Source organism: Prionailurus bengalensis, chromosome X (genome assembly GCF_016509475.1).
Source record: "Prionailurus bengalensis isolate Pbe53 chromosome X, Fcat_Pben_1.1_paternal_pri, whole genome shotgun sequence".
Lineage (NCBI taxonomy): Eukaryota > Metazoa > Chordata > Mammalia > Carnivora > Felidae > Prionailurus > Prionailurus bengalensis.
The window spans coordinates 60,358,897-60,373,640 of record NC_057361.1 but is presented as its reverse complement, the minus strand read 5'-3'; positions in this window follow the sequence as shown (position 1 = coordinate 60,373,640).

Genomic DNA, 14,744 nt, shown 5'->3' with positions numbered 1-14,744 from the left:
CCTCCAAAGTGAGATGAAAACAGGCAGATGCAGGGCCAAGTCCTGCTCTGGGGCCTCCTCTTTCTGCGGAACTTCCCTCACTCAGCCCAGCCTGCATCTGTGGTATCCCTTCTTCCCACATTCTCCTGCAGGAGTATTCCATTGGAATTGGCCCAGGATACCATTGAAAAGAGCTTTCCCTTCTCATTGCTCCCTCCCCCAGATGGAGGGCTTTGTTTCTAACAACAGAGATTCATTTCACAAGTATATATTTTGTGTCTTCTGAGTGGTAGGCACTGTTGTGGGCACTGGAAATACAGCAGTGAACAAGAGACAAACATTTTGCTCTGCATTACATTACAGTGGGTGACAGGCTGGATTAATTGAATGTTTTAAAGAAAGATGAAGAGAGTAGGTTATGAAACAAGGAAGGAAAAGGAGAAGAGGCATGTGGGAAGTGGGCTTTCTTAGTTTCATGTCAATCCATTAGTCTCAGGTGTCTTTCCACCAGGTATGACTTCTGCCTCAAAGCCAGTGCCCCAAGGGGTCAAATTCCTGCAGTCTCAAATCCAGGGTAGCCACAGCTTCCAACTTCCTTTCACACTTGAAAATATTCCCTTTGTAAAGTTCCAATTATTGAAAAAGACGTGGGTTTGCCAGTAGATGCCAACAAACACAAGATTTCGGTTCAAGAAACTGGATAACCTTTTGACCACAAAATCACTCTGCACCCCAGTGTTCTTTCCCATCCCCCCCCCAAAACCTACCACAACCTGTGCTCCTACTCAGGGAATGTGCTCCTCTATAAAGTCCAACCAAACCTGGCACCCCATATAAACTGACCTCTCTTTGGCTTTGGGAATCTCTCTTCACCTCTGGGAATTTCAGGGATTTTTCCTGTATAAAATAGAGATCCTAAGTGTCTACACTACAAGGCAGGATTTGAGATAATATATTCAAATTGCTTAACTTAGTGCTTAGTAACAGTATGAGACCACTGTATTCATTAATTCACTCAACAAATATTTATTGAGTGCTAGGTGCTATTTTATGCATGGAGACATCAGCAGTGAACAGATAAAGCCCCTGACCTTATTAAGCTTGTATTCTAGTGAGGTGAGACACTAATAAGTAATTACATTTTATGGTATGTCAGATGGTAATAATCAGTGCTGTGAAGAAAAAGAAAGCAGGAAGGAGGATACAGAATGTTAGTGGGGGGGTGTTGCAATTTTAAATGTGGTGGTCTGGGAGAACCTCACATCAAAATGACATTTAAGTAAAATACAGAAGAGGTACTGGTATGAACTATGAAGAGAGGATCCAGAGGGAACAAGTGAAAAGAGAATGTCTGTCTTCTATTGGAGAAACAGAAAACAAACAAACAAACAAAACAAAAACAAAAACAAAAACAACCAACCAAACAAAAAACAACCCAAAAGCCAAAACAAAACAAAAAACCTGTGTAGCTAATGAATAGATGGGGTCAGTTCAAAGGCTAAGGGGGAGTAAGTTTTGCTCTGCGTGAGGCAGGAAGACATTGTAGGGCTTTGAGCAGAGGAGTGACATAATTTAAGTTTTGAAAGAATCTCTAGCAGTTGGAATAAGAACAGACTGTAAGTGGGCTGATTAATTAAAAGGCTATTGCAATAATCCAGGTGAATGGCATTGGGGTTAGAGGAAAGTGGTTGGATTCTGAATATATTTTGTTTGTTTTTAATGTTTATTTGTTTATTTTGAGAGAGACAGAGAGAGCATGAGTGGGGGAGGGGCAGAGAGAGAGAGAGGGAGAGAGAGAATCTCAAGCAGGCTCTGCTGCTGTCAGTATGGAATCCGAGGCAGAGCTGGATCCCATGAACCGTGAGATCATGACCTGAGCTGAAATTGAGTTGATGCTCAACTGACTGAGCCACCCAGGCTCCCCAGATTCTGGATGTGTTCTAAAGCCTGCTTTGGAGAAAGAGAAGAAACAAAAGTAATTGGTCAGCAAAGACTAATTAAGGACTGCGATTAGGGAGAAGGGACTAAAATCCAGGGAAAGTAACATACTTATAAAACACTTTTTACACATGATGTCATTTAATTTTCACAACAGCCCCATGAGTTATTTATTATTATTGTTGTTGTTATTATTCCCATTTTAGACATGAAGAAACTAAGGCTCAGAGAGGTGACCTGATGATTTCAATGAACTACTGGTGTGTAGTATAGTTAGGTTCCCATCCTATACCACACTAACTGCAAATTTTATGTTTTTAAATTGGAACTAGACTAAGTATACAACCTCGGGGATTAAGTTTGGGGCTTGGCTTCTATTTTCTTTCTTTGCTCAGGCTCCCAGGCCTGTCTTTCAATATTTTTCATATCATGTACCCAATTGCCCTTGCATTATTCTCTTTCACCTATTCTATACTGAGGCAAACTGGTCCACCCTCATTTGAAAAACTGTATCAGAATGGAAGCACATGGAGTACGTTTAAAAGTTAGCTAACCAAATATTATCATTTTACCTGTGAAAAAACTGAAGGCCTGACAAGAAAAGGTATTCTTTAAGGAAGTGAATGACAGAACTGAGATTCAAATTCAGGTCTGTTGCCTCCCACCTCAATACTCTTTCTACTAAAAAATGTCTTTACTTATGCAATTTCCTCTGTGTAGGCTATTTTTCTTTATAAAAAAATGTTCAAATTCTCCCTATTTTTCATGACTCTGTTCAAATGCTCCTTCTTCCCTAAAGCTTTATGTGATGATTCTCCTGTCAGAAGGCACTCTTCCAATGAAATCTTGTCATTTGCAATGGGATGGATGGAGCTAGAGAGTATTATGCTAAGTGAAATAAGTCAAAGACAAATACCATATGATTTTACTCATATGTGGAATTTAAGAAATGATAAAAAAACAAGCAAAGGGGACAAAAAGAGAGAGAGGCAAACCAAGAAACAAACCCTTAACTATAGAGCACAAATTGACGGTTATCAGAGGGGAGGTAGGGAAGGGGATAGGTTAAATAGGTGATCGGGATTAAGGAGTGCACTTGTTATGATGAGCACCAGGTGTTGTACAGAAGTGTTGAATCATATATTGTACCCCTGAAACTAATACTACACTGTGTGTTTACTAACTGAAAATTTTAAATAAAAACTTTAAAAAATAAAAAAAAGAAAGCACTCTTCCTCTTGTCTGAATTCCATTATCAACTTCACTCCATTAACTAATACTATTCTTATCCACCTTAGAATTATTTGGGGTTCTATCTAAATCTTTGGAATTTGAACACCATGAAGAGGTATTAGGAAGCATGTTTGAGCCCAGCAGAGTGGAGTATCATGCACATGGTAGGGTCTTAGGAAATATTTGTGTGCTGAATCAATAAATGACCTTGAAACTATAGAATGGAACTCATCATTTTGACCCAGCTCCGGAGATATCTAGAAGAGAAGCCAGTAACAACATTGCCCAGTGTTTGGCAGAACTTGGCTTAAGGATTACTCCATTTTGTGATTTGTTTGTTTCTAGGAAGATGGGAGTGGATTGGGGAAGTAGGGAATGAAAGGGGAGGCAGACAGGCAGGGAGGTTCAGTCTAGTTTGACTCGAGATTTTGATTTCTTTCTTTACCTGAGAGGTGGCCTCACTGAAGAAAACAGAGTGGCCAGCAGCAGGAGTCAAACTCCACAGTCTGAAGATCAGAACTCAGGCCATGCAAGTGTTATTTAGTACTTCTAGGGAGTGATCTCTTAATTTTTCTGAGACTTAGAGAGGCATTGGTCAAATAGGCCTCTGTTAGACACTTCCCTTCCATTGCCCACCTCTGGACTGATCCTTACAGACCAAGTTAATTATAAGGCTTGAGGTAGATATGAATGTGAAATTGCTTTGTGAACAGTGAAGTACACTTGTGATGGACTATGGGTATCTGGGCAAACCTTTTATTTAGTAGTCTTAATATTTGGAAGGTTCTCATTGCCTAGTAAATATTTTCTAAGCCTGGTCTGGCAACTCTCCTCCATCCCACCCTCCCCCACCTCCCTGGCCCAGATTTCAGCTGGTTTAGCCTCTACAGAGGACAAGGAGTCTGGACTATGGAGATTGGCTTCAGTCGTCCATCCTGGGGCCCTCATTGCTACTGGGAAGGAAATGAAGAATGCAGACTAAGACCCTCTTACTGACATGGTAATTGAGGCTGAGAATAGGGCAAAGATTTACCCAAGGCACACCCTAATAAATAATCTGCGGGACTTGGATTTAAATCCAACCATAACTAACTGAGGAACTCTGCAAGTCACTCTACCTATCTTAGCCTCAGTTCCCAACAGGAAAAATAGGACGGACAATAGAAATTGCTTCATACAGATTTGGGAGAATTCAGTGCTCCAGTCATGTGCTCAACAAAAGGCCAATGTTATAATCCACAGAGTGGGTAGGACTTTCACAGGGCATGAAACTATTATACCTCCTATAGCTCACATCCATGCATGGAAGGCACTGAGACTGGGGAGAAGACCCAGAGCAATTTAAACATCTATGCCTGTTGCCTCTCCAGTCAAATTTTTCTCTCTGGGTTTTAGAAATTAGCCACCCCTGGGGGGTATCTGGGTTGCTCAGTGGGTTACTTGTCCAACTCTTGGTTTTAGCTCAGGTCATGATCTCACGGTTCATGAGTCTGAGCCCCACATATGGCTCTGTGCTTATAGTGTGGAGCCTACTTGGGATTTTCTCTATCTCCCTCTCTCTCTGCCCATCCCTGCTCATTCTCTCCCTCTCCCCCCCCTCTCTCTCTCTCAAAATAAATAAACTTAAAAAAATAGCCTCCCTCCACTCACCCATCCCCATTTCCCTCCCTTAGTTCTTTGGAGCCTTAGTAATACCAATGCTGAGTCTTGGGCATTGTGTTCCTTCCATCCAGGTTTATCATTGTGATGGGCTTCTGTACTTCCAGGGCCACACACTCTGGAGAATGAGCACCACCACTAGGCTCCAGGCCTGTCCCAAAGTGTCACAGTGAAGGTGGGATCAAGGTGTGTTTTGGAGAAAGATTAAGGTTCTTTCATGGGAACCTGAGTAGTTAGGGTTAGGCCAGGACTCTGTACCCACCCTGCCCTCAGGGCCAGGTTCTGGGTTAGGAGAACAAGAGGAATGAGGAAGGTCCAGGGCTTTGAGAAGGAGGCCAGAAGAAAACGTGGAGAAATAGGCTTCTTGGGCATCCAAGAGCATTTTTCACTCTGGGAGAGAGGTGTATACAAGGAAGCAAGTAGGGTCCAGTGCCACGATTCCAAACTTAGGAAGGATGGGTCGGGGAAGACGTTTATAGATGAGAGAGGGAGGAGGAAGGCAGAGAGGCCAACCAAAAATGAGGAGACTGTAAACCCAACATTCTAGCATTAAAGGGAATTCAGACTAATTCTGAGAGGATAGGCTAGGCTAATTTTCTGAAGGAAAAAGAGAAATAAAAGTCCTGGCTATCTACTTTGGGAAAGAGAACTAGAGACCCAGTTCACAGGTCATGTACTCTAAGTCAGAACCAGTGCTTTTTCCTTTATGGAGTGAACTTTCGTTAGGCTCACTACAATCAAAAGGGGTAGATGGGGGGCACCTGGGTGGCTGAGTCAGCTAAGTGACCAACTTTGGCCCAGGTCATGATCTCATGGCTCATGCGTTCAAGCCCTGCATAGGGCTCTGTGCTGACAACTAAGAGCCTTGAGCTTGCTTTGGATTCTGTGTCTCCCTCTCTCTGCTCCTCCCCCACTTGCACTCTGTCTGTCTCTCTCAAAAATAAATAAACATTAAAAAATGTGTAGATGGGATAGATCAGCCCTGTTTTACAGCAGGGCGGGAATGGAGGTAAGAATGGAGACTCAATGAGGTTTAGTTAACTGGCCCAAGGTTAAATATCCAATAAGAAGCAGTCAGGAAATCATTATCTAGTCTGAGTACAAACTTCATGCAGGGCTTGGAGATCAGGACTCAGAGAATAATGGCCCAGTTGTTATTCCTATATTTACTGAACACAGGATAAAAGGGAAAATTGGCATAAACATAATGGGAGAATAGGACATTAGTTCTGAAAACTAACATGCCCACTATGAGGGGCCAGGAAGTACTGAGGTGGGTGAACAAGTTGATGAAATATGGAGTGGCCTCTTTTAGAAGTCTAAGTGGAAGCCAAACAGAGTCACATTAGTGACTGACATTTGATTTTATAATGAGAATTTTCACTCTAAAAGGTTTGCTTTTACTTTAATCTTGCTTTAGCCCATTTTCTTTGTTCTCTCCCACTTGAAATGCCTCTTACATCATTTTATCTTACTACTTTTTGCTTGTTTCCTCATTGGAAAATTTCTTCCTGCATTTTCATTCTCTCCTAAACACTCAAACTTCATTATTCTTCAAATAACTAATTATAGCCAATTACATGTATATATTACATGTATATAATTGCTAAAATTTACATTTTAAGTTCACAGCAAAATTAGAAATAGACAGTTCTTGTATACCTCTGTCCCCCCACATACCTACAACCTTCACCACTATTGATGACCACTATTTCAGTGATACATTTGTTATAATCAATAAACCTATTTTGATGTATCATCATCACTTAATTCCATAGTTTATGTTAGGGTTCACTCTTAGTGGTGTACATTTTATGAGTTTTGACAAATGTATTATGACATGTATCCACCATTGTAGTATCACAGAATACTTTTATTGCCCTAAATATTTTCTGTGTACTGCCCATTTATCCCTTTCTGCACCAAATCCCTAGAAACCACTGGTATTTTTATGGTTTCCATACTTTTGCATTTTTAGAATGTCATATAATGGAATCATATAGTATGTAGACTTTTTGGATTTCCTTCTTTCAATTTAATATGCATTTAATATTCCTCAGTGTCTTTTCATGGCTTGATAACTCATTTCTTTTTAGCACTGAAAAATATTTCATCGTCTAGATGTACCATGGTTTATTCACCTACCGAAGGACATCTTGGTTGCTTCCAATTTTTGACAATTGTGAATAAAGCTGCTATAAACATCTGTCTGCAGGTTTTGTATGGAAAGAAGTTTTCAATTCATTTGGGTAAATACTTAGGAATGTGACTGCTGAATCATATAAGGGTATATTTAATTTTAAAAGAAATTGCCAAACTGTCTTCTAAAGTGGCTGTACAATTTTGTATTCCCACTAGCAATGAATGAGAATTCCTGTTGCTATACATCTTTACCAGCATTTTGTGTCAGTGTTTTGAACTTTGGCCAAACTAATAGGTATGTAGTACTAACTACGTACATTGCTTTAATTTGCAATTTCCTAATGACAAATGATGTTGAACATATTTTTATATGCTTACTTGCCAACTAAATATCTCCTTTTCTTAAATTTTTACTTAAATTCCAGTTAGTTAACATACAGTGTGGTATTAGTTTCAGGTGTACAATATAGTGATTCCACACTTCCATACATAACTCAGTGCTCATCACAAGTGCACCCTTTAATCCCTATCATCTATTTAACACATCCCTCCACCTACCTCCCCCCCTCCACCCCGGTAACCATTAGTTTGTTCTCTATAGTTAAGAACGTGTTTCTTGGGGCGCTTCAGTGGCTCAGTCAGTTAAGCGTCTGACTCTTGATCCTGGCTCAGGTCATGATCTCCCGGTTTGTGGGATTGAGCCCTGCGTTGTCATGTTCTGCACGGACAGTGTGGAGCCTGCCTGGTATTCTCCCTCTTCCTCTCCTTCTGCCCCTCCCCCACTTGTGCTCTGTCTCTCTCAAAATAAATAAATAAACTTAAAGAATCTGTTTCTTGGTTTGGCGCTCTCTTTTTCTCTCTGTCTCTCTCTTTTTTCCCCTTTGCTTATTTGTTTTATTTCTTAAATTCCACATATGAGTGAAATCATGTGGTATTTGTCTTTCTATGACTTATTTTGTTTAGCATAATACTCTCTAGCTTCATCCATGTCATTGCAAATGGCAATATTTCATTGTTTTTTATGGCTGTGTAATCTGAATATCTTCTTTGTTGAAATGTCTGTTTAAATCTTTTGCCCATTTAAAAAATCTTACTGCTCATTTTCCTATCGTTGAGTTCTTTGTACATTTTGGATAAAAGTCCTTTGTAAGACCTGTCTTTTGCAAATATTTTCTCCCAGATGTGGCTTGTCTCCTCATTCTCTTGACATAGTCTTTCACGAAGCATAAGTTTTTCTTTCATACATTATGCCTTTGGTGTAATACCCAGAAGGTCCTATTTATACCTAAGGTCATATAGGTTACCTTCTATGTTACCCTCTAGGAATTTTAGAGTTTTGCATTTTAAATTTAGGTCTATGGCCCATTCTGAGCCAATTTTTGTGAAGATTTTAAGGTCTATTTCATTTTTTTTTTTTGGCATGTGGATGTCCAGTTGTTCCAGCACCACTTTTTGAAAAGACTATCTTTGCACTACTATACAAGCATAACTTATTTTATTGAAGTTAGGTTTATTGCACTTCACAGATACTGTGTTTTTTTAACAGATTGAAGGTTTGTGGCTACACTAGTCAAGCAAGTCTATTAGTGACATTTTTCCAACAGCGTTTGCTCCTCCCTTCATGTCTCTGTGTTATATTTTGGTAATTCTCACAATATTTTAATTATTTATTATTATTATTGTTATATTTGTTATGGTGATCTGTGAGCCTTGGTTATGACTTGCTGAATGCTCAACTGATGATTAGCATTTTTTAGCAGTAAAGTATTTTTAAAGTATGTAGATTGTTTTTTTGGACATAACCCTATTGCACACTTAATAAACTACAGTATAGTGTAAACCTAACATTTATATGTATGGGGAAACCAAAAAATTCATTTGACTCACTTTATTGTGATATTCATCTTATTCATACCAAACCAAGTGGTATGGAACTGAATCTGCTATATCTCCAAAGTATGCCTGTATTGCTTTTCCTACTCTATCAAAGATCAGTTGATTGTATTTATGTGGGTCTACTTCTGGGCTCTCTATTCTGTTCCATTAAGCTATTTTTCTATTCTTTTAGTAAGACCACACTGTCCTGATTTCTATAGCTTTATAATAAGCTTTGAAGTTCAGTAGTGTCAGTCGTCTAATTTTGTTCGTCTTCTTCAATATTGTGTTTGTTATTCAGGGTCTAAACTTCATATAAACTTTAAATCAGTTTGTCAATATCCACAAGATAACTTGCTGGGATTTTGACTGGGATTGTATTAAATCTATATATAGATCAAGTTAAGAAGTGACTTGGCAATACTGAGTCTTCCTGTACATGAATATGGAATATATCTCCATTTATTTAGTTTTTTGATATCCTTCATCAGAGTTCTGTAGTTCTCCTAGAGATATTGTATTATTTCAGATTTAGACCTCAGTATTTAAATTGTTTGGATTATAATGTAAATGGTAATGCATTTTTAAATTTCAAATTCCACTTATTTACTGCTGACATATACAACAGTGATTTACTTTTGTATATTTATCTTGTAACCTGCAATATTTCTACAATTGCTTATTAGCTCCAGGAGTTTTCAAAATTATAATTCTTTCAGATTTTCTACATAGAAGATTACTTCATCTGCAAAAAATCTCCTATTTCTTTGCTCCCAACTTGTATACTTTTTATTTCCTTTTCATATCTTACTGTATTAGCTAAGATTTATGGTACTATGTTGAAAACCAGTGGTGAAAAGGGATATCCATATCTTGTTCTTGATTTTAGTTGGGAAGCTTCTAGATTCTCACCATTATGTCAGTTGTAGGTTTTTGTAAATTTTTGGGGATCAATTTGAAGATGTTTCCCTCTGTTCCTTGTTTGCTGAGAGTTTTTGTCATGGATTGGTGGTAGATTTTGTCAAATTCCTTTTTTACATATATTGACATAATCATGTGATTTTCCTCCTTTAGCCTGTTGATGTAATGAATTACAATAATTGATTTTCTAATAGTGAACCAGCCTTGCATACATGGAATAAATCCCACTCAGTCATGGTTTATAATTCTTTTTATATACAGTATAAATACAGTATAAATACTGTATAAATATATACAGTACGGTATATCATTTCTTTTATATACAGTTATATTCAATTTGCTAATATTTAGTTGAAGATCTGTTCATGAGAGATCTATGTTCATGAGAGATATTGGTCTGTAGTTGTTTGTAATGTCTTTGGTGTTGATTTTTGGCTAATGTTGGCTTCATAGAATGAATTAGGAAGTATTTTCTCTGCCTTTATCTTCTGAAAGAAATGGAAGAGAATGGGTATAGTGTCTTCCTTAAATGTTTGGTAGAATTGATCAGTGAACATACCTAGGCTTTTTGTTTTGAAATATTATTGATTATTGATTTAACCTATTTAATAGAAATAGGCCTATTTAGATTGTCTATTTCTTCCTGGGTGAGTGTTGGCAGATTGTAACTTTCAAGGAATTGGTCCATTTATTCTTTATCAAATATGTGGGCACTGAGTTGTTCTTAATATTTATTTGTTATCCTTTAATGTCCATGGGATCTATAGTTATATCCTTTCTTTCATTTTTGATATTAGGAACTTGTTTTTCTCTCTTTATTCTTTAGTTAACCTAGCTAGAAGCTTATTGATTTTATTGATCTTTTCAAACAACCAGCTCTTCCTTTCATTGATTTGCTTTATTGTTTTCCTATTTTCAATTTCCTTCATTTCTGCTCTGATTTTTATCTTTATTTTTCTGCCTCTTTTGTTTTTATTAACTTTATTGAAGAATAATTGACAAATTAATTGCCTATATTTAAAGTACACAATGTGATGATTTGCTATACATATACATTATAGAATGATTACCAAGTTCAAGATAAGCACATATCACTTCACATAGTTAACATAGTTAACTTTCTTTTGTGTGTGGTGAGAATGCTTAAGATATACTCTCAGCAACTTTTAAGTATACAACATTGTATTAACTATGGTCACAATGCTGTACATTAGATCCTCAGAATTTTTTCTTCCTACAACTGAAGATGTGTGCCCTTTGACCTACCTTACCTCACTTTTCCTTCATCCCAAGCACTGCCAACCACCATGCTATTCTCTGTTCCTATGAAAACAATTTGTTTTTGATTCTACACATAAGTGATACCATACACTGTTAGTCTTTCTCTGTTTGGTTTATTTCATATAGCATAACGCACATGAGATTCATCCATGTTTTCACAAATAGGATTTTCTGCTTTTTTATGGCTGAATAATATTTGGTCATATGTACATATTCCACTTATTTTTTTATACATTTATTCATCAAGGAACAATTTTATCCCTGTCTTGGCTTTTGCAAATAATGCTACAATGAACATGGGAATGCAGATATCTTTCAATATTGTGATTTCATTTCCTTTGTATATAAACCCAAATGCAGAATTGCTGGATCATATTGTAGTTTTCTTTTTAATTTTTTGAGGACCCACCATACTATTCTACATAATGACTGTACCAATTTACATTCCCACCAAGAGTGCACGAGGTTTCCCTTTCTCCACATCCTCAGCAACACTTATCTCTTGTCTTTTTGATAATAGCCATCCAGAGAGGTGTGAGGTATTATCTCATTGTGCATTTGATTTGCATTTCCTTGATGATTAGTGATATTGAGCACCTTATTCATGTACCTGTTGACCATTTGCATGTCTTCTTTGAGAAAATGTCTCTTAAGTTCCTCTGTCCATTATTTAAAAATTTTTTTTTCAACGTTTATTTATTTTTGGGACAGAGAGAGACAGAGCATTAACGGGGGAGGGGCAGAGAGAGAGGGAGACACAGAATCGGAAACAGGCTCCAGGCTCTGAGCCATCAGCCCAGAGCCTGATGCGGGGCTCGAACTCACGGACCGCGAGATCGTGACCTGGCTGAAGTCGGACGCTTAACCGACTGCGCCACCCAGGCGCCCCTCCTCTGTCCATTATTAAATCACATTTTTTTTCTTATTGGGTTCTATGAGTTTTAATATATTTTTGATAAAACCTCTTATATATGTTTACAATATTTTCTTCCATTCTGTAGGTTGCATTTTTATCTTGGTGATTTTTTCTTTTGCTGTACAGAAGCTTTTGATTTTGATGTAGTCCCAGTTGATTTTTGCTTTAGTCGTCTGTGCTTTTGTTGTCATATTCAATAAATAATTGCCAACTTAATGTCAAGAATCTTTTTTTCTTTTTGTATTAATGGGTATTTATCCAAAAAATATAAAACATTATTTCAAAGGGATACATACAACTCTATGTTCATTGCAGTATTATTTACAATAGCCAAACTATGGAAGCAACCCAAGTGTCCATTGATAGATGAGTTGATAAAGAAGATATGGTATATTTATACAATGAAATATTATGCAGTCATTAAAAAGAATGAAATCTTGCCATTTTCAACAGTATGGATAGAGCTAGAGAGTATAATGCTAAGTGAGATAAGTCAAACAGAAAAAGACAAATAATATATGATCTCACTCATATGTGATATTTATTTTTATTTTATTTTATTTTATTTTATTTTATTTTATTTTTTTCTGCAATATATGAAATTTATTGTCAAATTGGTTTCCATACAACACCCAGTGCTCATCCTAAAAGGTGCCCTCCTCAATGCCCATCACCCACCCTCTCCTTCCTCCCACTCCCCATCAACCCTCAGTTTGTTCTCCGTTTTTAAGAGTCTCTTATGTTTTGGCTCTCTCTCACTCTAACATCTTTTTTTTTTCCTTCCCTTCCCCCATGGGTTTCTGTTGAGTAAATCAGGATCCACATAAGAGTGAAAACATATGTTATCTATCTTTCTCTGTGTGGCTTATTTCACTTAGCATCACACTCTCCAGTTCCATCCACGTTGCTACAAAAGGACATATTTCATTCTTTCTCATTGCCACGTAGTACTCCACTGTGTATATAAACCACAATTTCTTTATCCATTCATCAGTTGATGGACATTTACGCTCTTTCCACAATATGGCTATTGTTGAGAGTGCTGCTATGAACATTGGGGTACAAGTGCCCCTATGCATCAGTACTCCTGTATCCCTTGGGTAAATTCCTAGCAGTGCTATTGCTGGGTCATAGGGTAGGTCTATTTTTAATTTTCTGAGGAACCTCCATACTGTTTTCAGAGTGGCTGCACCAATTTGCATTCCCACCAACAGTGCAAGAGGGTTCCCATTTCTCCACATCCTCTCCAGCATCTATAGTCTCCTGATTTGTTCATTTTGGCCACTCTGACTGGTGTGAGGTGATATCTGAATGTGGTTTTGATTTGTATTTCCCTGATGAGGAGAGACGTTGAGCATCTTTTCATGTGCCTGTTGGCCATCCGGATGTCTTCTTTAGAGAAGTGTCTATTCATGTTTTCTGCCTATTTCTTCACTGGATTATTTGTTTTTTGGGTGTGGAGTTTGGTGAGCTCTTTAGAGATTTTGGATACTAGCCCTTTATACGATATGTCATTTGCAAATATCTTTTCCTATTCCATTGTTTGCCTTTTAGATTTGTTGGTTGTGTCCTTTGCTGTGCAGAAGGTTTTGTATTCATAAGGTCCCAGTAGTTCATTTTTGCTTTTAATTCCGTTGCCTTTGGGGATGTGTCAAGTAAGAAATTGCTGCGGCTGAGGTCAGAGATGTCTTTTCATACTTTCTCCTCTAGGGTTTTGATGGTTTCCTCACATTCAGGTCCTTTATCCATTTTGAGTTTATTTTTCTGAATGGTGTGAGAAAGTGGTCTAGTTGCAACTTTCTGCATGTTGTTGTCCAGTTCTCCCAGCATCATTTGTTAAAGAGACTGTCTTTTTCCATTGGATGTTCTTTCCTGCTTTGTCAACGATTAGTTGGCCACAAGTTTGTGGGTCTAGTTCTGGGGTTTCTATTCTATTCCATTGGTCTATGTGTCTGTTTTTGTGCCAATACCATGCTGTCTTGATGACTACAGCTTTGTAGTAGAGGCTAAAGTCTGGGATTGTGATGCCTCCTGCTTTGGTCTTCTTCTTCAAAATTACTTTGGCTATTCGGGGCCTTTTCTGGTTCCATATGAATTTTAGGATTGCTTGTTCTAGCTTCGAGAAGAATGCTGGTGCAATTTTGCTTGGGATTGCATTGAATGTGTAGATAGCTTTGGGTAGTATTGACATTTTGACAATATTTATTCTCCCAATCCATGAGCACAAATGTTTTTCCATTTCTGTATATCTTCGTCAATTTCCTTCCTAGGCTTTCTATAGTTTTCAGCATACAGATCTTTTCCATCTTTGGTTAGATTTATTCCTAGGTATTTTATGCTTCTTGGTGCAATTGTGAATGGGATCAGTTTCTTTATTTGTCTTTCTGTTGCTTCATTATTAGTGTATAAGAATGCAACTGATTTCTGTACATTAATTTTGTATCCTGCAACTTTGCTAAATTCATGTATCAGTTTTAGCAGACTTTTGGTGGAGTCTATCGGATTTTCCATGTATAGTATCATGCCATCTGCAAAAAGTGAAAGCTTGACTTCATCTTTGCCAATTTGGATGCCTTTGATTTCCTTTTGTTGTCTGATTGCTGATGCCAGAACTTCCAACACTATGTGAAACAACAGCGGTGAGAGTGGGCATCCCTGTCATGTTCCTGATCTCAGGGAAAAAGCTCTCAGCTTTCCCCCTTTGAGGATGATGTCAGCTGTGGGCTTTTCATAAATGGCTTTTATGATCTTTAAGTATGCTCCTTCTATCCCGACTTTCTCGAGAGTTTTTATTAAGAAA